Raw genomic sequence first — 23,018 nt, 5'->3', positions numbered from 1 at the left:
CTCACGATAACTGTAATTCTATTAGTAGTCTTAGAACTTCAATTGTTGTGCCACTGAAAAACAACAGAAAAGGCCAAGTATTAATTGCTCATGAGTAGGCCAAGCCAATATAATAAAAATGACAATACTTCCTAAACTAATTTGCTTATTCAGTAGCATTCCAATCAAATTATCAATGAATTACTTTATAGAGTTGGAAAAAATAATAACCAAATTCACATAGAAGAACAAAAGGTAAAGAATAACAATAAAATAAATGAAAAAAAAAGGGGGGGGAGAGGGAGAATGGAAAATGGAAGCCTACCAGTACCAGATCTCAAACTACAGTTATTCCTTGGCATTTGCAGGTTTCACATTTGTGGTTTTGTTTATTAGCAGGCTGGCCATAACTAATTAAATGGAAATTTTTGGAGATTTACAGCATACTGTGGAAGATCATTAGACAAAGTACAAATGTAAAAACAATTTATCAAGTCAAGAATGCATATTGTATGTTATTAATCTATTTTATCATTTACTACTATAAGTAGCAATAAATTTATTTATAAAGTATATAAATAAATTTATAAAAATATAAAGATTTTTATAAATAAATTTATAAAAAATATAAATAAATGTATTATGAATAGTTAAATTTTGTTAAAAGTTTCAGTGCGCTAAAAAACATGTTGTGTACTTTTGGGGAACACATCCTCTTTGTCTCTCTACCATCCAGACTCAGTCATGTTATTCATCCCACAATGATCTTTGTATCTTGCATGAAATCTGTGAAGCATTTGCTGAAGCTACATTGGAGGCTGCAAAGATTCTGCATAGTGTATAAGACACTAATCTCATGCAGAAACTGCAACTTTTTTATGGATGAAGTACATTGTTTTACTTGTTTTTGTGTTAAATAAGTATGATCAAAATTATTAAAAATAAATGTGTGGGGTGGAGCCTACACGGAGGTTTTCACATTCGTGGGGTCCTGCACCCCTAATCCCCATGAATGTTAAGCAATGACTATATTACGAAGCTGTAATCATCAAAACAATTTGGTACTGGGTAAGAAATAGAGAGGCTTATCAGTGAAACAGAGTAGGTACACAATATACAGGGAAAAAATGAGCACAGTAACCTAGTGCTCGATAAACCCAAAGTTTCTAACTACTTGGGCAAAAATCACTATTTGACAAAATCAATGCCTACTGCAGCAAAAAAAACAAACAAACCTGGAAATTAAGAGGGAGCTTACCTATTGGGAACTGACCAAACAAATTATTGAAATGAATATAATGAAGTATTGAACCATTAAAAATTGACAAAATGGACAGTTTTAGAAAAAATTGGGAAGACTTCTATGAACAGAAGCAGAATGAAATGAGCAGAACTAGGAGAACAATTTATATAACATAATAAAGAAAAACAATTCTGAAAGACTTCAGAACGATAATCAATACACTGATAAGCCATGATTCCAGACAAATTAAAATGAAACATGTTATCCACATCCTGCCAGAAGTGAAGGACTTAAAATGCAGACTGAGACATACTTTTGAACATAGCTAATGTGGGAATTTGTTTTGAGGAATTATACATATTTGTTATGAAAATGTTCATTATTAAAAAAAATTATTCATTAGAGGTGGGGGACTGAAGAGATACAATAAATACTTGTAAAAATGAATGAACAAAATTATTTTTAAAATGAATATATACTATCAGGTCACTCCTCAGGTCAAAAATGGATATCCACTACCCATAAATTAAAGAACAGTAAAGTAATTAAAGGCTTGACATTAAAGGCACTCTACAATTTGCTCCTAACTTATTTTTTACCTTCCTTCTCACTATTTTCATACTTAAAACCTATACTCCCAAGTGTTCCCCAAACACACCTTTACAATTCTGTCTTCTGTTCATGTCATTCTCCCATTCTGGAAGTCCATTCTCCCATTCAAATACTGCCTATTTTAAACGTTCAGCTGCAATTAGATGGAATCAATTTGTCTAATCCTCATTAACTCTCAAGCCTCTCTAAAATAGAAAATCTGTGCTGGAGATAAAACAATTTTAGCAGTCTCCACAATCTAGGATACCAAGAACCCGAAAAAGATAAAACCTTTATGAACAAATACCTAACTTGAACTCACTCAGCCCTGCACCCCTCTTCCCCAACTCCTACCACACTTCCACTAGCAAGGCTGCACCTGACCCAACATATAGGCTTGCAATAGAATTCCACTCAGGCCTCCTCTCTCCTCCCAGTGCCTCAGAGATGCCAACTCTAAATGGCAGAAACTTGTTCAGGCCAAAATAGCCAACACCATGACAACCTTCTGTACCTGGCCAGAGTGGAGGAAAGAAGCGCAGATCCAGAATCTGCACGGAAAATATAGCTCAATTGTACACCTGAACCCACCCAATTCCCAGGGCTGGAGAGACACAAACTCCAAACGATAGACATTTGCTTAGGCTGTAATAGTAGCAGTGTAGCAGGGTTCCATGCCACTGGGCCAGACAACTGAGGAACAGAGGGCATAAGGACAGGATATATGTGTGGAGAGCTATGAGGCAATCCACTAAACTAGAGGGAGAAAGAGCCCAGCATCCAGCTGGGGCCAGTTTTGTCCTCCCAGAAGTCAGTTGGGGCAGAGACCAAGGCTACTGATCCATGAGTTTCCCAGTGTGGCAAGAGGCTGTGATGCTTCAGAAACCAGCCTCCAGGGAAACTAGCATCAGAGGGGAGGGACTCAGGAGGAGAACAACTGGAGAAAATAAGGAAAAAAGACTAAAATTACTAAAAAATCTCAGGAGGAAGAAAATGACCTTGAATATAAAAAGATAAACTGACAGAGAAAACATTAACAGAATAAGGAAATAAAGGCCTCCAGTTCCAGTAAATGAGTTCTGGCATCTATAAATAAATAGTGCAAAATAAAAGAAAATGATTGAATACCTGGTGAAGCAGGGGACCCAGTAGATTTTGAAGAGAGCACGAAACCACAGAATGCTGTTCCTGAGTAGTTCAAAAGAGAAGTTAGAATTATTTGAGCAGAATTTATGGGTTGCAAAATGGAAATAATTGGCAGAACGGAAAAACTTTACTCTGTAATGCCATATCTCACAAAATACACATAAGACAACTCATTAGGAATGCAAATACATAGAAGTGAAAAACAATCAGGAAGAAGAGAAGAAAAAAGCAGTAACATTAAAAAAAAGTATGCTTTTCATACAAACAAAACATATTGATCTCAAAGAGAGGAAGCATAAAGACAACTTAAGAATTACAGGTCTCCTAAAAGAACATGACAAGTCAAGAAACCTGAACAGCATAACTCAGAAAACACAAGAAATACTGTCCAGAACTTCAGCACACACAAGTAAAATGCTAATCAAAAGAATCCAAAGGCTGTCTCCAGAAAAAAAAAAAAATCCAAGGCTGCAAACTCTAAGACATATCGTGGTTAAATTTTAAAATTATTTTGAGAAATGACAGATTCTGCAAGAGACCAGGAGAAGGACTTTCAAATAAAAAGGAAAGGAAATTTAAGTAACAAAAGATTCTTCTACAGCATCTAGTAAACACAGGACATTATGGAATAATGTGTTCTGAAGAGCAATGGACCTCAACATGCAGCTCAAGGTGACTTACTCTGCAAATCTGAGCTTAACCATATGCGAAAAAAGATGGACCTCAAAAATAGAGGCATTTAAAAAATTAATAGAAAGAAAACCAAACAAGAAAAGAATTATTTGCTTCACAAATGCCCTAAATAACAGAAAATTCAAGAAGAGTAAACTAACAGAACAAAAGGGACAACAATAACAAAATAATAACAAAGGCCATTAAGAGACTTCTTTTGAAATATACACAAAGAGACAAGGGTGAAAGCAGAAATCAAATACAAGTGAGAGTAGAGAAACAGGCCACAGTCATCATGGACTGGCCTGCACAATACCCTATCTACAAGTGCATCAATATTTTTTGTGGGACTAAATTACAAAATGTGAGGGTGTGTAAAAACAAGGAGGGAAAGAAGATAGCAAATAGTATGTGATGTGCCTTAATCAAGTCAAAGACTGTTAATGAAGGGAAAATAATTCCTGTAGTCTCTTGGGGAAAAGAGACTAAAGGAGAAGAAGTAAAGGAAAAGGAGAGATTAAAACTGGGAAAAGAAAAGGAGAAATGTTATTAAATGGTGGGAGGGGGATACCACTGATGAATGTTCTTATGGGTAAAGAAAGATCTTGTATAAAAAGAGATAAGGACCTTACAAAGGTTATTATCTGCAGAGATTTGGTACCTTCTACAGACCACTCATCATGCTCCAGGAAAAGGGGAATCAGAGCCCCTGCGAGCAACCAACATGCAGAAGAGTTGAGAGCATGGACTCAGGGAAGATCAAGGCAAATGGAAGGGGAAAAACGGCTAAGAGAAGGGCAAAGGTCATTAATGAACTGCATAATCAGAGACAAAGGAAGAATCCTACCAAAAGTCAATATCCTTTCTATTACCTGCAGGAATTGGTATTTTTTGAAGAGTGAGGCACACGAGAAAAAAGGGACCAACTCAAGAAAGCAAAAGCAAAACGTTTATAAAGGACAACTCAAAATAGGTATATTAAAAGTTTTAATTCCATGAGGAATACAAAGATTAAGAACTAAGTAAGGATAAGGGCCACAAATCAAAGAATATAATTCTAGAATGAAAAGAAAGGGAAGATAAATAATGAGGAGAGTAAGGGAAAGAAAAAGGTGCAGAAAATGAAATTTTTAAAATTAACCAACAAAAAGAAATCGAAGGGAAGCAGAGAAGGGGAATTCTACTTAATTCTATATTAATCCTATATAATTGAGAGAGAAAAAATAAAAGAATATTTAAATAAACAGATAAAATAAACAAATAATCAAAACTTCAAAGGGTAAGGAGTAACAAATGGGAAAGGGGTAGAGCTCAAGGGTGAGGGGAAGGGACAGTATCAGTAGGGTCACATTGAAAAAGATTGAGCTGGGGAGCAGCTAGGTGGCGCAGTGGATATGAAGTCTGGAGGACCTGAGTTCAAATGTGGCCTCAGACCAAACACTTGACACTTGCTAGCTCTGTGATGTGATCCTGGACAAGTCACTTAACCCCAACTGTCTTAAAAAAAAAAAAAAAAAGGAAAAGAAATGAAAAAGATTAAGCTAAAATAACTAAAGAGACACAGTACTGTTTCCATAATACAAGAGAAAAAACCATTACTTAAAAAAATTAGAAATAAATGGATGAAAATATAAACCTAATTCTCACATCTTAAAATGTGAATGGATTAAACAATCCAATTTTTCAAAATGACTGTCTGGATAAGAAAACAAAACCCCAGAATCTGTTGCTTATAAGAAACACATTTTAAAAACAAAGGTACACATAGAATAAAAATGAGGAAATGGAAAAAAAATGTTGCTATGCATTAAGTGAATCCAAAAAGCCAGGAGTTGCAACATACAATCAAACCAAAAACAAATATTCAGAAAAAAGGGGGCGGAAATGGGAAATAAATGAGGAAACTACATTATCTACATTATGCTGAAAGGAGCCAAAGACAGCAACCACTATTAGTATTAAACTTACATGCTCCAAATACCTTGGTATCTAAATTTATAAAGAAAACAGTAATGGAGCTACAAGAATACAAAGACAGTAACACGGTAATGCCAGGAGATTTCAGTGTCCCTCTCTCATTTTTGGATACATCTAACATAAAAATAAACTAAAGAAAAAATACAGAATTAAACAAATTGCTGGAAAAACTAGAGATAATAGCTTACGCATCTTTTAAATGGGACTGCAATTATACACATTTCTTAGCATCATATAGAACTTTTTATGAAAATTGACCACGTATTCAGCCACAGAGACAGTGCAAACAAATGTAAAATGGTAGAAATAGTAAACACATCCTTAGCACAATAAACAGAGTAACTGATTCAGAGACTTGAAAAAAAAAGACAAAGACCCAAAATGAGACTCACACTCAATAATAAAATCCCAAATAATACCTGAGTCAAAGAACAAATCATAGAAACAATTAATAATTATGTGAAAGAAAATGATAATGATGAAACATACCAAAATTTCTGTGATGCAGCAAAAGAGGTCCTCAGGGAAAAAAACCATATCCCTATAAATATATATTAAGAAGATAGAAAAAGAGAGGATTAATTAACTGAATTTGCAGTTTAAAAAATTCTAAAGCTAACAAATAAACCTAAAATATGCACAAAGGAGGACATGTTGAAAATTAGAGAAACAAAGCTGGTTCTTTAAAAAAGACTGATAAAATGATGTATGTTAAGCCAATCTGACTAAAAATTAGAAGGCAGGAAATATAATCAATAAAATAGCAAATAAGATGAAATTATAAGAAGAATCGGGAGAAATAAATCATAACAGATTATGCACAGATACACCCTAGGCTAACAAAATTGGGGAAAAAAAAAAGGAACAGAGGAACATCTTCAAATCTAAAAATTCCTATGCTGACACAAGATGAAACAAAGATCTTAAATAACCCTATCTCAGAAAAGGAAATTTAAATAGCTGCAAAGGCACTACTAAAAAAAACAAAACGGGCAGCTAGGTGGCGCAGTGGATAGAGCACTGACCCTGAATTCAGGAGGACCTAAGTTCAAATCTGACCTCAGACACATAACAAACACTTACTAGCTGTGTGACCCTGGGCAAGTCAATTAACCCCACTGCCTAGCCAAAAAACAAAAAAACAAAAAAGACAAACCAAAAAAAACAAACCAAAAAACCTTGCTAGTCCTGATGAATTCACAAGGAGAATTCAATCAAACTTTTAAAGGACAAATAGTATCCACACCACACATTTTTTTTTAATTAAAAAAGTATCCTATAAAGAATCCTTTTCTGTAACAAACACAATCCTAATAACTAAAAACTAGGGAAGGATAAAACACAGAAGGAAAACTACAGACAATATCATTAATGAATACCAATTAAAATTTTTTAAACAATTCTGTCAAACAGACTACAGCAATTTATCCAAGAAATAATTCATTACAGCCAAGTCAGAGTAATATCAGCAATGAAAGAATGCTTCAACATTAGGAAAACAATCAATATAATAAATCATATTAAAAACAAAAACATCCAAAGTCATGATTAACCTATCCAGACATCTTATTTCCCACCGGAGTTACACTCATTTTAGATTTCTGACTTCTCCACCAAGCCCCTAGTAAACTCATCACTGAGAAATCTCATGATCTTGAAAGGTTGAATCAGCCTTGTTACTTATACCTCATCAATGCTTTCTGCCCCCTTGATTGTAAGACAGTCAAAACTCCTCCATCTATGGAGGGGGGAAATGAGAGACATCTCATTTCCCACCCCTGGCTGCACTCATTTTGGACTGCTTTAACTTCTCCAGTAGCACTTGTTTTGGACTTCCTTGACTTTTCCATGAAGGTCCCAACAGGCATCTCCTCCTAACCCCCTTTTCTGCTTTCTTTTTGCTCCTTGAGGTCAGGGACCATCTTTCTTTGTTATATTTTTATCCCCAACAATTAATAAAGTGCCTGGAACATGGTGGGCATTTAATGCTTACTATTGACTCCTGATGTATTTATTTCAATAAATACAGAAAAAGCCCTTGACAAAGTACAACACTCATTTTTGTTAAAAAAAACAAAAAACAAAAAACTACAAAGTATAGGAATAGAGGGACTTCAAAAACGAAAAGCAAGTATCACAGGAAATGGGGATACACTAGAACCTTTTCCAATAAATACAGAAGTAAAGCAAGGATGTCTACTATCCCTACTATTATTTGATTATAGTTGTGGAAATTCTAGCAATAGCAGTAAACCAAAAGAAAGAAATTACACCCAAAAAGACAGGTAAAGAAGAGATAAAACTATCCCTGTTGGCTGATAGATAATATGATAGTATACTTGAAAAATCCTAGAGAATCAAGAAAGATGCTAATTAAAACAACTGGGAGCTTCAGCTAAATTTCAGGCTACCAAATCAACCTTCAAAAATTGACTACATTTCTATGTAATAAATAAAATTCAAGAGGCAATAAAAGAAAAAGAAATCCCATTCCAAATAACTACAAAATGCATAAAGTATCTTGGGGTCAATCTACCAAAATACACAAAAGACACACAGATTTACTTACAAAGTGTTACTTAAAGAAACAAAGAACAACTAAAATTGCTAGAGGAATATTCAATGCTTGTGGCTGGGCCAGTGCCAATATAATAAAAAATTAAAATAGTGCCAAAGTTTGTACTTTCAAAGACATACCAACCAAATTATCAAAAGGATACTTTATAGAACTTAATGAAATAATAATAAAATATATTTGGAAAAACAAAAATCTAGATTGTCAAAGGAAAGGAGGAAAAGAGATAAACACAAAGGTTGATTAGCACTTTCTAGACTTCAATCCATATCATAAAGCAGTATGTAATCCAAACTATCTATTACTAGTTAAAAAATAGAGGGTAGATCAAAAGAACAGACTAGATAAGGAAAAATAAAAAAACAATGTAAGGTAATAACTCAGTATCTGATAAAGCGGAAAACAAATTATTTAGAAAAGTTCTCCCTATTTGCTTAAAAAAACCTTCTGGTCAAACAATAAAGAAGTCTGGTAAAAATTAGACTTAGACCAACAAACACCTTACATGATATTCTACAAAACACTATAAATGGATATGTGAACTTAATATTAAAGTTAATACTATTAAAAAAATTGGAATAGTAGCAGATCATATACCAGTTACAACAACTGGTAGAAGAGGTATTCTTAACCTAACAAAAAATAGAAGCATCAGATAACTTTGATTACACGAAATTGAAAAGTGAAGTGGTGAAAAGGTCCCTTTGACCCAGAGATTTTATTACTAGTTTTACACCTCAAGGAAACCATTGATAAGAAAGTCCCCATCTATACCAAAATATTTATAATAGCATTTTTGGTGATATCAAATTATTGGAAACAAAGCAGATGCTCATAGATTAAATAATGGCTAGAGAAATTATGATATGAATTTAATGGGAGTATTTTGGTGCTATAAGAAATGGTGAATATGATGAATATAGAGAAATGTGAAAAAATCTCTATGAACTCATAAAGAATTGAGTAAGAAGAATCAAGAAAACAATGAGTAAAACAAACAATATGACAATAACTACAAGGTAAGTGGAAAGATCCACATATGCACAAAATAAAATATGAATCTTATAAAATTATAAAGAATAAGCACAGCTTGAAAGAAGAGATATGAGAGGCCAATCCCAAACTAATCATTTGAGGAAGTGGGAGGTATTGCACATTGTACATGGTATTGCACATTGCACATGGTTTTGGACTTTTTTCAAAATATTGATCAGTTGTGCTGATTTTTTCCCTTTTTCTTTAGTTCTTTTTTTTAATTTAAAAAATATTATTTGTTATAAAGGGAAAGCGTTCTGGGAAAAAAGGGCAGATTCTGGGAAAAAAACGCTGACATAAAAAACAAAATAGATCAATGAAAACATTTTAAAATGCTTAAATAAACTGGCAAAGAACAAAACATGGGATGTCAACGTTGGACAGGGCTCTGAAAAGAGTAAGGTCTCAGTTTCAGCATCTAGCCACAGTCTGAAGCTGACAAAGGAACAGCCAGGGTAGGAATCTCAAACCAGAGGCAAATCTACAACTCTTTCACTCTGGACAGCAGTTTTCAAGTTGGCTGATAGGGGCCGAGTCAAACAGCAGCATACTGTTAATCAGACTGAAAGTGAGATCAGAAACTTGCAGAACTCAGACCAAGAGGAAAGCAGTCGGATCATAATGGGAAACACTGAAAACTTACAGGTCCTTAGTCTGTCCCTAAGATCCTTGAATAACACAATACTCAATATCCCAAGAAAGCAGCACCAGAACCAGCCCAGTCTTTCCCTACAGAAGTGTTCTAAGCCTAGCGCTAATATCAAATCTGAGGCCAAGAAGCTGGCTGAAAGAATGAACAATTACAGTGGCAAGGGTTTCTAGAACAGAAATAAAGAAGAAAAGAATCATTCCAATATATCCACAAGCAAGCCTCTGAAAAAAACACAACTTGTGAACAAATTCAACTAGAATTCCTGGAAGAGATAAACCAAAAGTTTTTTTTAAGAGGTCAACTCTTTTTTAGAGGTAAAAAATGCTTTTATAAATGAAATAAGAATGCTCAAGGAAAATTTTGGAGAAGAATTGGGAGGTACAGAAGAAAGAATTGGAAAGGAAATTAACAACTTGGCACAAAGTTACAAATCCTTGCAAAAGTAACAAAGTCTCTGAAAAATCAGAATGGACGAAATGAAAGTAAATGATTCCAGGAGACAACAAGAAATATTAAAGACTGAAAAAGTGGAAGAAAACAGATCAACAGGAAAAAATTAAGAACTGAATTACTTAAACACCATGACCAAAAAAAGGGAGAGAGACATCATATTTAAAGAAATCTTCAAAGAAAACTTACAGCCTCTTACAGCCAGAGGGCAAAGCGCAATATAATTAGACATCTCCTGAAATGAAAACTCCCAGGTACATTAGAGCCAAAATCCAGAGTTCCCAGGTTAAATAAATAAATGAATTAAAAAAAACCCAGAATGGATGAATTAATGAATATGGCAAGCATCCAGAAAGTACCAAGAAGCCACATAAGATTTAGCAGCCACCACAATAAAAGAGCTGAGAACTTGGAATACGGCAGTCTGCAAGGCAAAGGATATAATCATACAGCCAATAATAACTTACTTGGCAAAACTGAGTATAATGCTAGATCGGAAAATGAACCTTTAATGAAATAGAGGATTTCCAAGCATTCATGATGAAAAGACTAGAGCTGCACTGAAACTTCCAAGTTCAAACATAGGAGTTAAGAGAAACTTACAATAGTAAACATGAATGAATAATAAAAGATGAAACAAAGATAAACTGCTTACATTCAAATATGAGGAGATGAAACATGACTCCTCTCTGAATTTTTGAATTCTGTCATCATCAGAAATCATAGAAGGAGTATAATTAGAAGGCCTGGGAATAGTTTTGCTATGTCTTGCTCACCTTAAGAGTACCTCATTCTCATCTGAACTGGTAATGGAGGGAAGAATACACATACACACACACATACACAAATATACACACACATACACACATACACACACACACACAGAGCTGGGTGTAGAAGTAAATTTCATTCAACAGTAAAATAGGAAGGAAATGGGAGAAGGGGGAATGGGGAAATAGATGTAGGGTAGATTAAGGGAGGGATAAGTCCTAAGTAAAACAAACTCTAAGGATACATAAAAAATATTCATAGTTCTTTTGGAGATGGCAAAGAACGATAATCTAAGGGAATATCTATATAATGGCCGAACCAGTTACGGCATATAAATGTGATGGAATTCTATTGTTGAAAGAAATTATGAAAGAGATGGTTTCATGAGAAAGCTGGGGAAGACCTACATGAATTGATGTGGAATGAAGTGAATGAAACCAGCAGAACAATTTATATAATGACAACAACATGGTAAAGAAAAACAATTTTAAGACTTAGGAGCTCCAGTCATTGAAATGGCCAACCATGATTCCAGAGGACTAAAGTTAAAACATACCACTCACCTTATGATAGAGAGGTGAGAGACTCAGAGTGCAGAATATGACATTTAATTATTTTGGAGAGGGGCAATGCACTTGTTTTGCTTGCCTGTGCATATTTTTGATGGGGGTTTTGTTTTTCTTTTGTTCTCAATGGGGACGGTGGTATTTAAGGTAGGAAGGAGAGAAGGCAGATTTTGGCTGATTTAAAATATATGTGTGTGTGTGTGCATACATACATATACACATATATAAATTTTTTAAAAAGAAATAGTGAATATGAAAAGTAAAGAAGCATAGATAGAATTCTATGAAATGATGCAAAGTAAAATAAGCAGAAAGGAAAATATACATTACAATTAAATAAAGTAAATGGAAGGAACAAAAAACTCAAAACCAAAACTTTTTACTGTGTTTTACCAAGCTTAGCACTGAAGAAGAGATGAAAAAATATATCTCCTTCCCTTCTTAGCTGTAGGAAACTATGGGTGTGCATAACACATCAAAATGAGATGGGCTGGTCAGTTTTGCTAAAAAAAATTTTTTTTTCTCATTCTTTGTTACAGGTGATAGCTTTCTGCGTACATTTGGTTTTTAAAATATATTTTTATTTATTTGATTAAATATTTCCCAATTACATGTAAAAAATTAACATTCATTTAAAAAAATTTTAAGTACCAAATATTCTTCCTCCCTCTTGCCCCTCTTCTATCCCTTGAGAAGACAAGCAATGATATCAATATGTGAAGTCTTGCAAAACATATTTCCTTATTGGCCATATTTGTATATATATATTTATGTGTATCCACATATGGGCAAAATATATAAATATGGCTATATAAAATGGATATCTATACACATCTGCATCTATATAAATTAAGGTAAAAGAGAAACAAAAAATTAATAGTACCCTAGCTCCATTCCACAGAGAGCTCTCTTTTTTTCTGAAATCCCCAAGCACTTCTGGAGATCACTTATTTGGTGCTTCTCACTTGTACTTTGTGATATTATTTTTAATAAAAAGATGACACATCTTTCTAGTAAGATTATATATTCTTAAAACATAGTAGAGTCTGTCTCCAAAACTTGTCATTCCCACAGCAGTTAACACAGCGCCTTGGTACATTACAGATGTTCAATAACCATCTGTTTATACTCCCTAGGCTATAAGCTCTTCAAGCAGAGATCATATCTCCTATAACATCTCTCCCACATCACTCAGTCCTGTACACAGTACATATTCAGGAGTCAATGATTACTGTTAATTTTTTAAAAAATTATGTTAAAAGAAAAAACAATAACAAAAACAATTCTTCCATTAACCAAAACTCAAAAGTTTCTAATAAATGGGTTATAATCTGAATCTGTGGAGGTAGTATACTCACAATGCTAAGCATGGACTATTCCCACATTTTGTCAGCTTTGCCAATTCGCAGGATGTGAAGTGAAACCTCAACATTGTTTTGATTTGCATTTCTATTATTATATGTGACTGAAAGCATTTCATATCATTGTTAAAGTTTCACATTCTTTTGAGAACTGTTCATATCCCTTTTCCACTTATCTACTGGCAAATGGCTTTTGGTCATATATTTATATGTGTGTGTGCATATACATACACATACACACGTTAATTGTTTATATTATATTGGATACCAAACCTATTAGAGAAATTTGATGACAAAGATTCTTTTCCCCATTTAACTGCTTCCTTTTCTTTTCCTAGAGGCATTAATTCTGTCTCTGTAGAAGCTTTTCACAGTTTCATTTAATCAAAGTTAACTATTTTATCTTTTGTAATTGCCTCTATCCTTTGTTTGGTTACGAATAAAGCACCTATAAATGACCATAGTAATCTAGTGTTTTAGAAACCCAAAGATCCCAGCTTTTGGGACAAGAACTATTTAACAAAAACTGCTGGGAAAACTAGAAAACAGTATGGCAGAAACTAAGTATAGAACATCTTACAATGTATACCAATATAAGATCAAAATTAGCAATGATTTAAACATAAAGGGTAATACCATAAGCATATCAAGAAATCAAGGTTTTATGATACAAATATGGTGCTACTACCTAAACTGGGAAGAGTCAAAACAGAAAAAGAAAATTATAGATCAATTTCCCTAATGAATACAAATGCAAAAATTTTAAATAAAATATTAGCAAATAGATTACAGCAACTTATCACAAGAATAATACACTATGACCAGGTAGGATTTATACCAGGAATGAAGGGCTGGTTCAATATTAGGAAAACTATCAGCATAATTGATCGTATCAACAACAAAACTAACAGAAACCACATGATCATCTCAATAGATGCAGAAAAAGCTTTTGACAAAATACAACACCCATTCCTATTAAAAAATTAGAGAGCATAAGAATAAATGAAGTCTTCCTTAAAATAATAAATAGCATCTACCTAAAATCTTCAGCAAGCATCATATGTAATAGGGACAAGCTAGAAGCATTTCCAATAAGATTGGGGGGGAAATAAGGACGTTCATTATCACCACTGCCGTTCAATATTGTACTGGAAACATTAGCTTTAGCAATAAGAGAAAAAAAAGAAATTGAAGGTATTAGTAGATGGAAAGAAGAAACAAAGCTATCACGCTTTGCAGATGATATGATGATATACTTAGAGAATCCTAGAGAATCAAGTAAAAAACTACTTGAAATAAGAAATCATGGAACTGGTTACCTCTCAGATCTATGGAGAAGGGAAGAATTTATAACCAAGCAAGAGAAAGAGAGCATTACATGATGTAAAATGGACAATTTTGATTATATTAATTTTAAAAGGTTGTGCACAAACAAAACCAATGCAACCAAGAAGAAAAGCAAAAAGCTGGTAAACAATTTTTACAGCACGTGTTTATGATAAAGGCTTCATGTCTTAAATACATAGAGAACTGAGTCAAATTTATAAGAATACAAATCATTCCCCAATTGATAAACTGTCAAAGGTTATGAACAGGAAGTTTTCAAATAAAAAAATCAAAGCTATTTATAATCATATGAAAAAATGCTCTAAATCACTATTGATTAGAGGAATGCAAATTAAAACAACTCTGAGTTACCACCTCACACCTATCAGATTGGCTAATATGACAGAAAAGGAAAATAATAAAAGTTCAAAGGGATATGGGAAAATTGAGACACTGATGCACCGCTACTGGAGTTGTGAACTGATCCAACTGTTCTGCAGAGCAATTTGGAACTATGTCCAAAGGGCAATCAAATTGTGCATACCCTTTGACCCAGCAATACTACTACTAGATCTGTATCCCAAAGAGATTTTTTTTTACAAAGGGGGTAGGGAGTGGGGGGGAAAGGACCTATTTGTACAAAAAGATATTTATAGAAGCTGTTTTTGTAGTGTCAAAGAAGCAGAAAATGAGGGGATGTCCATCAATTGGGGAATGGCTAAACAAGCTGTAGTATATGACTGTAATGGAACATTATTGTACTATAAAAAATGATGAGATGAATGGTTTCAGAAAAACCTGAACAGACTTATATGAACTGATGCAGTGAAGGGAGCAGAACCAGCAGAACATTGTACACAGTAACAGCAACACTGTACCATGATCAACTGTGAATGACTTAGCTATTCTCAGCTACTGCACTATGATCAACTATGAAATGACTTAGTTCTTATAAGCAATACAATGATCCAAGACAATTCCAAAAAAGTCATGGTGAAAAATCCTACCCATCCCCAGAGAAAGAATCGATGGCATCTGAATGCAGGTCAAAGCATACTATTTTTCACTTTCTGTATTTTTTTCATGGTTCTTTTTCATATGGATCTGCGTCTTCTTTCACAACATGACTAATATGGTAATATGTCTTACATGATTGAAAATGTATAATCTATATCAAATTGCTTATTGTCTCAGGGAAGGGAGAGATGAAGGAAGGAGAGAAAAAATTTGGAGCTCAAAATTTGTTTAAAATACATGTTAAACAGCAACACTGTGCGATGATCAACTATGATAGACTCGGCTCTTCTCAGCAATGCAAGGATCCAAGATAATTTCAAACGACTTATGATGGAAAACGCTCTCCACCTCCAGAGAAAGAACTATGGAGTCTGAATGCAGATTGAAGCAGACTATTTTCATTTTTTTTTGTTTTTTTCTTTCTCATGGCTTTTCTTTTTTTCTGATTTGTTTCACAACATGATTAATGTGGAAATATGTTTAACATGATTGCGCATTTATAACCTATATCAGATTGCTTGCTGCCTTGGGGAGGGGGAAAGATAGGAGAGAAGGAGAAAAATTTGGAACTCAAAATCTTATAAAAAATGAATGTTGAAAACTATCTTTAGATTTAATTAAAAATAATGTTAATGGAAAATACATATATATGTTAAAACTGTCTTTACATATAACTGGGAAAATATCATTAAAAAAAAAGAATAAAGCTCCTACCCATAGCTGTGAGAAGTATATGACCTGCTCCTCTGCTAATTTTTTAACAGTATGATCTTTAATATTAAGGTTCTTTCTAGTTCAACAATCATATCTATCAGTTCCTTCAGTACCTAAGGATGTAGTTCATCAGGGCCATTTGATTTGAACTAGTTAAGAAGTACTTTCTTAGAGGCAGCTAGGTGGCACAGTGGATAGAACACCTGCCCTGGAGTAAGGAGGACCTGAGTACAAATCCAGCCTCAGGCACATGATACTCACTAGCTGTGTGACTCCAGGCAAGTCACTTAATCCCTATTGCCTCACCCAAAAAAAAAGAAGTACTTTCTTACTAGTCTCCTTACTTTTACAGGGTTTTAACTCTTTATTAGTCTACACATATTTGTCTTTTCTAAATCAAAGAACATTCTCTTTAGCAGAGAAAATAGAAGTAAACAGCTCTGCCTTCCCCCTTGTCAGTTATCATTGTCTCATCCAAGTTGAGCAGCAGTCCTATCTTTTCTTTTATTGTTATATTCAAATGTTTTTTCTTCTTAATTTTCCTTACCAGCCACAGTTCATTCAAGCTTTAGTATTTCTAACACTATTTTCATAGGATTTTACTAAGCATTTATGTATTTGTCCTCTGTTACCTGACCTTGTTTTCCATGCTATGTGTCTTTTTAAAATACTAAATTAGTTGGTTGAAACTGACCTGCCTGCTGGTCATCATACACAACATTCCACCTCCTATGTCTGTGTTCATATCTTAAACGTATACCCACCCTACTTCTTCATACAATCTCTAGCTTCCTTCAAATTCAACTCAGTATCTCCTCATATGGGAGGCGTATCTCTATTGCCACAGTTGCTAATGACCTCCCAGTGAATGTTACTTTATGTGTATTTTACATATATTCTATATTTACTTATCGGTGTACATGGTTTCTCTCCAAGCAGAAGGCAAACTCCTAGAAGACAGGGTTTGTTTTGTGTTTATCTTTTTTATTCTCATAACCTAGAACAATACCTAGTACAGTGTAGGCACTTAATAAATGTTTGAATTGGAGAGTGAATTTATACAAAGTATTATAAATTTAGAGATGGAAGAGATATTTAGTCTAACTTTTCTGTTTTACAGATGAGGAAATGGAGGCCTAGGCCACAGGTGTGAGTTGAACCACACTGTTCACTGTGCCACTTTTAACTGATACTATGAGTTCCTTCTACATCCACATAGGTCCCTTTGGACCACAGGTTTTAATCTGGGGTTGGTAAACTTTAATGGGCAATAATAATCACATTTTTATTTTTACTAACTTCTAACTGAAATTTAAATTTTCCTTCAATTATGAATGTAGGTGACAAAACACAATAAAATTAGGCTTCACTAGACAGCCAAAAAGATTGATAACACAAGAAAAATTAAGAATTCCTGCTTAAGACAATTCCCTTTTTTCTCTTGATGGGAACTGCTTTTCTTTGTATCTTCAGAATTTCCTTCTTGAAAAATTCTTTATCCATCCTGGGCTGCCTTGCCCTTTGGAATTTTGGACCAAGAGGTCCTCCTATGCTTCCTCTGAATCTTTTAACACTTGCTCTCCCAGCAATTTGGAACTATGCCCAAAGGGCTATAAAAATGTGCATACCCTTTGACCCAGCAATACTACTTCTAGGGCTGTATCTCAAAGAGATCATACAAATAGGAAATGGACCCCGTGTACAAAAATATTTATAGCAGCTCTTTCTGTGGTGGCAAAGAATTGGAAATTGAGAAGATGCTCATCAATTGGGGAATGGCTGAACAAGTTGTGGTACATGAATGTAATGGAGTACTATTGTGCTATATGAAATGATGAGCAGGCTGACTTCAGAAAAACCTGGAAAGACTTGTATGGACTGATGCTGAGTGAAATGAGCAGAACCAGGAGAATGCTGTACACAATAATAGCCACATTGTGCAATGACTAATATTGATAGACTTAGCCCTTCTCAGCAATACAAGGATCTAAGACATCTCCAAAGGCCTCATAATGGAAAATGCTATCCACATCCAAAGAAAGAACTATGGAGTTTGAAATGCAGATCAAAGCATTCTATTTGCTATTTTTTTTCTTCTGGTGTGTTTTGTTTCCTCTTTCCGGTGGTTCCTCCTATTGGTTCTAATTCTTACTTACAATATCACTAAGGTGAAAATATGTTTAATAGGAATGTATATGTATAGCCTATATTAGATTGTGAGCCGTCTTGGGGATTAAGGTTGGGAAGGAGGGGGAGAAAAATTTAAAACCCAAAAGCTTATGGAAGTGATTGCTGTTAAAGCAAAATAAATTAATAATAATTTAAAAAATTTTGCTCTCCACAATTATAAGGTCTAAGTCAACTTTCCTGTCCTCTATCACAAAATCTAGGAGGAAATGGTAGGTTCCCTTCCCCCAGCAACCATTAGTGGAGTGAAATTTTAAAATACTGACCCACATGTATGAGGCCTTCATTATAGCCAATAATGCTAATCACTGTATTTCCTAACATTGCCTAATATCATTAGTGAAAAGGCAGGAAAAAAACCCAAATATGTCCATTTCCTGAAAAGCAGTACATGAAAGTACTTAAAATTAAGATACTGATTTTTTCTGTGTGCTTAAATTGGCTGTGATCACAAACTATAAATAAGCTTACAACTTACAAGCATTATTTCTAAACTGACTGCTACTATACTCATAACTATTTAAGCATTAATAGAAGTAAAATCAAGTTTTGGTGAAAAACTGCCTCCAAGTAATAAAATAATCCCCCCCAAAAAAACCCACCAAAGAACTGAACTAATTTAATTGTAACTCTTTACATAAACTTCTGAAGATTTGGGCATTGATTTGATGGCCAAAGTCAAGATATTATATTAAAAAAACAACAACAATGAATTCATCATAATTGTCCTGGGAAATCTGAAGCCCTTGATATTTAGATTCCTTACTCAAAGTCAAATCCTCACCTTCATCTTTCCTGTTCTGATTGCAGATATCAGATATCAGAAAATTTAAACTATAAACTTAATAAAAAGACATAAGGAGTTTCCTTCCACAATCCTTACATAATGTAGGTGATTTATTTCATTGCTTTTCTGTATTTTAGACCTTTAAAAAAATTTTTTTCCCTTAAAAATAGATTCCTATATTATCTCCATCTTAAACATCCTATGTTGAAACTAAGGTAGGCTCTAACAATTCCAGATATAATACCTAATTGTTTCAAGGATCTTTGATTTCCTTTGATTTCACCACACTTACAGAAACCATAAACCATCAATGGCTGCAGGAGCTAAAAATTTCACTGCCTTGTGACCAACTTCTTCAAGAGCCCCTCCAAACTTTGCCAGGCTGATCTTCATACCCCAAGGAGATAATCTACCAATGGCAGAGGCACTGCATTACTGTTCCCCTATGTGGGACCTGCCAGAACTGCGGCTCCTGGGGGAATCCTGTGGACCACTTCCTTGTGAGGCTGCAGAGTCAGACTGCAGGGTGATGTCTGCATCAACCCAACCAAATACTCGCCTGTCGTTTAGGAATAAGTACTTTTGATACACCTTGTATCTGAGGTTTACTTTACTTTGGCCCTCAGTAGGAAATCTGTGTGTCTCAGATCTCCCTCACACTCACACCTCCTCTGTCTCTGTCTCTCCACACACATACTCACACTCCTCTCTCTCTGTCTCTCCACACACACTCTCCTCTCTGTCTCTCCACACACACACTCCTGTCTCTCCACACACACACACACACACGCTCCTGTCTCTCCACACACATACTCCTCTGTCTCACACACACACACTCCTCTCTGTCTCTCCACACACACACACACACACTCCTCTCTGTCTCTCCACACACACACACTCACACTCCTCTCTCTCTCTCTCTCTCTCTCTCCTCCCGCCCCCCCACTCCCTCCCTGAGGCAGCAAGGGAGGGGAACGAGCATTTATTAAGAGCCTGCTATGGGGCATTATGCTAAACGCTTTACAAATATTCTCCTCTGATTCTCCAGGGAATAAAATTCTAGGCTCTGGGAATTTAAACAAGAGACAGGCATCCCTCTCAGCAGAGTCTGAAGGTGTCTCTTTTTCCGGGATTTGGAACTGCTTAGACGGAGGAGGTGTTTCGCTCGGGGCGCCGGGGATACCACGGGATTTGGGGTGTCTGAGGTCTTTACAACGAAGCGGGTTCCCTCTGGGGGGGAGGGCGGGGGCGGCCTCGGACGGCCCCGGAGGACGGAGGCAGCCCTACCCAGCAGCCTCAGGACCAGGGCGGGCTAAGCAGCAGCTGAGGAGGGAGATGAAACCGGGAGCCGGGGCAAGGAGTCCCAGCTCCGGGCCTGGGCGCATGCTTGTTATTTCCCAGGTTCTCTCCCACGCCCCCATAGCCCAACCCCGCAGAGGACCGTGGTTTAGGGAGGAGGCGGTGACACAATTACACATTAACTCTAGCCCTGAACGGGACCACGCGCTCTTTACATGACGGCGTTTCAACTGCTCTACGCAAAGGACGCGCGCTGACATCTGAACGCTCTTGCGTTCATTTAAACAAGGTGGAGAGGGTGAGGGAATGTTAGTTAACGGCCTTCGTTAAAAAAAAAAAAAAAAAAAAAAAGTATAAACTCAGTCAGGGAACAGAGCATGCGCAGTAAGGAGAACGAGGTTAATAGTACAGAACGTGCGCAGCACGGAGACAAAAATCGAGTGTGAGAGGACAACGGGCATGCGCAGCGTGACCCAGAACAGGACGCACGCGCACTGAGGGACCGCAACCCTCTGGTGGGGGGGGAGAAAGAGGAGAGAGATCACCTCAGAGTTACGTCAGGAAAGGCCGTGTTTTACTGGGAGGCTAATACCGACTACAGACCCCAGAAGTTTTCAGAGAGCGAGAGATTTGGCGGTTACTCACCGACCCTTAGCTCGGAGTCGGACCACAGGCCTAGGTCCGCTGACGCTTAGCTCGCGGGCGCCGCCGCCGCTGTGATTCCATCCATCTTGAATTTGACGTCATCCCACACCAGGGATGAGGTCATCGCAGGCAGAGCTCGTCACGTGCGCAGCGTTCCCATTGGCCGCCGCACGCCCGGGGGGAGGGAAGGGGACTGTGGCTAAGGCCCCTTGGCTCGCAGCCTTAGGATTTGAGGGATTGGGGGCGGGGGATGAGGGGGGTCGGGGCACTGGAAACGGTCCGTGCTGGAGTTTCCTAAACTTGAGGAAAGAGACGAGAGGGGGCAGCGTGTGCTGAAGTTAGTGGCTGGACCCTGGCCCTGGCCCTGGCCCTCGCCCTCCTCCTCCTGCCGCTGCTTGCTGCACGTTTTGGGTCCGTGTATCCTCCCCTATCTCCCCTTCCCCCGCGGCTTCCGCCCCTGAACCCGTTTTTCAAAGCGGAAAAAGGCCGCGCTCTCCTTCTGGAGGATTGGGGTAACTTTTGCTCTTTTCCTGATAAGCAGCTGGACCCACGGTACGATATATTGAATATTGTGTCAGACGGAAACACGAAGACCTGGGTTCAAATCCTTTCCCTGCCACTTTAAACAAGGTCTCACAACCTCAGTTTTCTCATCTGTTTAAAAAAGGGCGGGGGGGGGGAAGTGACCTTCGAGGTCCCTTCCAGCTTTAAATCTATGATCCTACTGGAGTGGAAAAGCTGCTCCTAGAGGTCCTCTCCCTTGCCCCACACCAAAAACAGATGAAGCCTCTCAGGCTGTTTAAAAAGAAAAACTGAGAAATCTGAGGCTTTCAGAATAGTTTTGAGCAGCCTGAGTACGTGTAACATGCAGATGCACTTCCTGAACCACAGAGTAAAGTACAGCTACCGTGTCCCACTGCCCCCACCCCCGTGAAGGGTGGATTGGGGTGGGAGAAGGAAAGATTTCCAGTTCTTGTTAGATTGCACGGGTTGACAACTTTCTAGGTTACCTCCTACACAAAAATATTCAAACCTTTATAGGAATATTTTCGGGTTTGTTCAAAGATTAGAATGAGACTAACCTGAATGGGTAGTTAACCAAAAAGTTCTTATTAAGTACTTGGCAGGCATACTGTAGCAATTCTCTCTACCAGTGCAAGTAAAGCATACCTTCAATTAATAATCTTGGAGAATTAGCATTAGAGCACTGAGGTGTTAAGTGATTTGTACAAGTCTACAATACATTGCCACTGTTACAAACGTAATCGTTGAAACAGTCCCTATGGCTAAGGGGAGACAACTAGGACACAAGTAGTAATTATGACAACTCAATTTTATACATTGCTTTAAGGATTGTGAAATGATTTACAAATATCTCATTTTGTTCTCACTACAACCCTGGGAGGTAGGTACTAGTATTATCCCCATTTTCCAGATGAGGAAACTGAGGTAGAGGTTAAATGACTTGCCCAGGGTCACACAGCTAGTAAGTATCTGAGGCCAGATTTGAACTTTGGAAGAGGAAATATTCCTTACTCCAGAAAGCCTGGTACTCGATCCATTGTGCCCCCTACCTATTAAGTGTCTGAAGTTTTGAATTTGAACTCCAATCTATCGTAAATTCAGGTCCAGTGCTCTGCAATGTGCCAACACAAAGTAATAAAATGCAAAGGAATTGGAGAAGGGAGGTCACTGGAAGTTGGCGGATCAAATAAGGCTTCACCTGAAAGGTGGTATTTGAGTTGAGTCTGGAAAAAAGTGAGGGATTCAGTGAGGCATAGGGGAGTAAGGTGCTTTGGAGGCAAAGGGTAGGTACAGCAGTTGGGAAATGAAATGTGTGGAAAACAGAGAAGGCTGATTTGGCAGGATTGGGGGTGGAGGAAAAAAGAAGAATGTACAATAGGTTGGGGCAAGTTGGGGACAGAGGCATTTTTACTCTATTTTATTCTAGAGGAAATAGAGACCACTGGCACTTATGGAATAGGCAAGTCATATAGTCAGATCTGTGCTTAAGGAAAATCACTT

The 23,018-nt window shown here is 36.6% G+C and overlaps 1 protein-coding gene across 6 annotated transcripts in view; it reads right to left on the bottom strand.

The window, feature by feature from the left end:
• The window catches only part of ZBTB21 (zinc finger and BTB domain containing 21), a 45,991-nt gene extending 24,907 nt beyond the window's left edge, over positions 1 to 21,084 (bottom strand). Inside the window, exons 1-4 of one of the 6 annotated variants that reach the window (XM_027843579.1) lie at positions 20,994 to 21,084; positions 6,098 to 6,149; positions 2,942 to 3,001; positions 6 to 53 (exon numbers count right to left, since the gene is read on the bottom strand). The gene's annotated coding sequence lies outside the window, so the exon portion shown is untranslated. The remainder of the gene's footprint in view (positions 1 to 5; positions 54 to 2,941; positions 3,002 to 6,097; positions 6,150 to 20,993) is intronic. The other 5 variants (XM_027843581.1, XM_027843580.1, XM_027843582.1 and 2 more) reach the window with 5 other exon arrangements.
• Positions 21,085 to 23,018: the final 1,934 nt, after the last annotated feature.

The sequence above is a fragment of the Vombatus ursinus genome, unplaced genomic scaffold, assembly GCF_900497805.2.
Source record: "Vombatus ursinus unplaced genomic scaffold, bare-nosed wombat genome assembly UNPS02014924.1, whole genome shotgun sequence".
Classification (NCBI taxonomy): Eukaryota; Metazoa; Chordata; class Mammalia; order Diprotodontia; family Vombatidae; genus Vombatus; species Vombatus ursinus.
Note: the sequence above shows the minus strand (reverse complement) of the source record. Positions and strands in the feature narration are given on the sequence as shown.